At 43.0% G+C, this 3,933-nt stretch overlaps 1 long non-coding RNA gene across 1 annotated transcript; it reads left to right on the forward strand.

Moving 5' to 3' along the window:
* The first annotated feature begins 2,259 nt into the window (after positions 1-2,259).
* On the forward strand, positions 2,260-3,217 carry LOC106994389 (uncharacterized). Its single transcript, XR_001440953.3, has 2 exons — positions 2,260-2,372; positions 2,915-3,217. It is a non-coding gene; the product is annotated as an uncharacterized LOC106994389 (long non-coding RNA).
* The last annotated feature ends 716 nt before the right edge of the window (positions 3,218-3,933 follow it).

Genomic DNA, 3,933 nt, shown 5'->3' on the forward strand with positions numbered 1-3,933 from the left:
AGATGGATAGATTGCAAAAATTTTCTCCCATTCTGCAGGTTGCCTGTTCACTCTGGCGATAGTTCCTTTTGCTGTGCAGAAGCTCTTTTTAATTAGATCCCATTTGTCAATTTTGGTTTTTATTGCCATTACTTTTGGTGTTTTAATAGTATAATCTTTGCCTGTTCCTGTGTCCTGAAAGGTATTGCCTAGGTTTTCTTCTAGGGTTTTTATGGTTTTAGGTCTTATGTTTAAGTCTTTAACACCATAGAATACTATGCAGCCATAAGAACAGATAAGTTTATGTCCTTTGCAGGAACATGTATGAAGCTGGAAACCATCATTCTCAGTAAACTAACACAGGAACAGAAAACCAAACACTGCATGTTCTCACTCATAAGCAAGAGTTGAACAATGAGAACACATGGAAACAGGGAGGGGAACATCACACACCCGGGCCTGTTGAGGGGAAGAATAGCATTAAGAGAAATACCTAATGTAGATGACAGGTTGATAGGCACAGCAAACCACCATGGCACGTGTATACCTATGTAACAAACCTGCACATTCTGCACATGTATCCCAGAACTTAAACTATAATAATAATTTTAAAAATAAGTCAGCAACAACAACTAAAAACCATCCATCATATTGTGTCTGGAGTTGGTTCCTTCCGGTGGGTTCTTGGTCTCGCTGACTACAAGAATGAAGCCGCAGACCCTTGCATTGAGAGTTACAGTTCTTAAAGATGGTGTGTCCAGAGTTTGTTCCTTCAAATGTTCAGATGTGTCCAGAATTTCTTCCTTCTGGTGGGTCTGTGGTCTTGCTGACTTCAGGAGTGAAGCCGCAGACCTTTGCAGTGAGTGTTACAGCTCTTAAGGGTGGTGCGGACCCAAAGAGTGAGCAGCAGCAAGATTTATTGTGAAGAGCAAAAGAACAAAGCTTCCACAGCGTGGAAGGGGACCCGAGTGGGTTGCCACTGCTGGCTCGGGTGGCCAACTTTTATTCCCTTATTTGGCCCTGCCCACGTCCTGTTGATTGCTCCATTTTACAGAGAACTGATTGGTGCGTTTTTATAGTGTGTTGATTGGTGCATTTACAAACTTTTAGCTAGACACAGAGTGCTGATTGGCACGTTTACAAACCTTTAGCTAGACACAGAGTGCTGATTGGTGTGTTTACAATCCTTTAGCTAGACAGAAAAGTTCTCCAAGCCCCCACTCCACCCAGGAAGTCCAGCTGGCTTTGCCTCTCAATATTATATCCCCTAGCCCATCAAAAACGTTTAGGGTACCAGATATGGTAGCTTACTCCTGTAATCCCAGCATTTTGGGAGGCTGAGTCTGGCAAATTGCTTGATCTCAGGAGTTTTAGACCAGCCTGGGTAACATGACAAAACTCTGTCTCAAAAAAAAAAAAAAAATTGCAGGGTGTGATGGCCTGTGCCTGTAGTCTGGCTACTTGGGGGTAGAGGACTAAGGTGAGGGTTTCTTCTGGGGCCCAGAAGTTGAGGCTGAAGTGAACTATGTTATGCCACTGCACTCCAGCCTGGGCAACAAAGTGAGACCCAGTCTCAAAAAAAAAAAAAAAAAAAAAAGAAAAAGAAAAAAAAGGTTTAGGGTACTATTCTTTCCTAAATTTAATTATACACTGAATTCCTTGGAAAATTCATCTGAATTGACTAAAACATGATAATATTATGTCAATTTATGTTTTTAAATGTATTTTTATTATTTTCATCCTTATTAGATTATTTCCTAGCTGCTTTCAAATTAGCAATCATAATTCTCAAAAACAAATGTAAGTCATCAAAAGGTAGGCATGTCAGCATTCAACCTGTTATTTTTAGGATAAGATCCATTTTCCATGAAGTTTGTTTTATTGCTTCCTAGTTCTCTGTGCAGAAATGTGCTCCGGGAGGCCTGCCCTGCTCCGCCCAGCTGTAAATCTGCTGTGCGTTTCCCTCACCAGCTACCGCTTTCTCCTGGGCCTCCCGGCAATCACCAGCCAGGAGGCAGAACTTGGCCTCCCGTAATCCTGAATCGGCACGCAGGGTTATATGCTAGACACAAAGGAAGCCACAGCCAGCAGAAGGCGAGCCGACAAGAACAGGGAAATGGTTCTGCCGTCACATCCCCTGGAATCTCTGTGCCTTGGTGTCTCCGTTGGTAAAGACAGACTGTCCTAGATCTCCAAGGTTTCTTGAAAAACTAAAATCCATTATTGTTGAGTGCCTTCTAGAAGTTGCCTAGGAAACACTTTTTCTTAGAAAATATTCATAAACAGACCTGGAATGAATCCTTCTCGCTGTCCATACACTGAGACAGGATCAACTCTAAGACCGTGGCAGGGAGAAGCCGCACGTGGAGTCACCCTGTCAGGATCCAGGATCGGTAGGAAACAGGCTCGGTGCCCTGCTCTGGCACCAGCCAGGCTGGCCCTTATCTGAATCCGTTCCAAATGCTTGACGTTACCTTAAGCCACAGAACTCAGAATTAGATATAATAGGCGAGGCAAACGCTCACTATTAATGATACAAGATAAACCCTGATAAGGATAATAAAATTAGAAGTTATCTGTGATTAGCTTGAAGCAAAACGTCGCTGCCTTAAAAACACTTTCTTTTCCCATATCTATACCATTTCCTCCCACGGTGATTTCAAATCATGACCTTTTATTTGGAATTTGAGCTCCTTACTTTCCCCTTCTAAATGAACTATCCTTAGAAACATTAATTATCTTTGAAAGTATAATTTCAGTAGCAGCAAAAGAATTCATTGTAATTTAAAAATTCGAGTATTGGTTATTTCTATATTTTACTAATACAACTAACGCTGTCATAAGCACCCTTGTGATAACCCCTTGCTTCAAGACTGTTACGTTAAATTACCAAAATTTATTTTTATTTTTATTTTTTTGTAATTCATGCATTCAGATCTTAATCAGATTGCAAGTTCTTCAGCCCTGGAACCATATCATCACAGTGAAGAGCCAAGTGTAAAGGGGATCCCGGAGAAACTCCGACCCGCCTGCGCGCTGGGAAAATGGGGTGGAGTCGCGGAAGTTCACGCGCTTTGCAGAGGAGAGAAGCGTCGCCTCTCCTGATCCTGGGTCGTACCTGGGGTTCTGTCGCTGAGGCGGGAAAACCGGCCAGCAGGACTGTTGCTTTGCTGAGAGTCCCTGTTTCCCTTTTTTTCCTTTTGGCCCAATAAAGTCCATTTATTCTCACCCTTCAAAATGTCTGTGACCCTAATCTCTCATGGCCGTGTGACAAGCGCCCTACAGAGAAAGTCCTACAACAATAGCTTTCATAGGATCGTATCAGTGTTAAGCTGTAGTTTATAATGGACGCCTCTCAGGAAGGTGTCCCTCAATAACGTGAACATTTTTAAAATGAAAAAATTGATTGTAGAGAGTCCACCTATGAAATGAGCACGTATTATTGCAGAGCTAGAAAATCAACGTGAAGAAACAGAGCAGCTGGCATGTCCGCAAAACTCAACTTGAATGTAGTGGGAGATGTTAGCATAACCGAAGAAAACCGCTGTCAGCAGTTTGGGAGGGAAGGACTGGGTCTGAACACACAGACAAATTACAGCAAGAACCACCAAGGTGGACGTTGCTTACCCAGTGCTCATGGAGTCAGAGCTCTCTTCACAGGCTCCAAAGTATTCTTCCCCTGAGCAAAGTCATCTCTATTGTCAGATGCAGAAGCCCCAGCCAGTGCCCAGGAGATGCTGGATTCTTCTAACTCCTGCAGGTCTTCGAGACCTCTTCCAGCTGTGATTGGGTTTCCCGTGTAAGTGCCCAGGGGAGAGAAAGCTCGGTTGTTGTGACTTTCAGTCTGCTGGACTTTGTAAAGTGATTTCTCATTGAATTTAAGAAATAACACACAGTTATTCAATTAGCAAAGCTTTAGTGTGCAGCAGCTGTTGACCAGATCTTATGCCACGC

Source organism: Macaca mulatta, chromosome 17 (assembly GCF_049350105.2).
Source record: "Macaca mulatta isolate MMU2019108-1 chromosome 17, T2T-MMU8v2.0, whole genome shotgun sequence".
NCBI classification, from domain to species: domain Eukaryota; kingdom Metazoa; phylum Chordata; class Mammalia; order Primates; family Cercopithecidae; genus Macaca; species Macaca mulatta.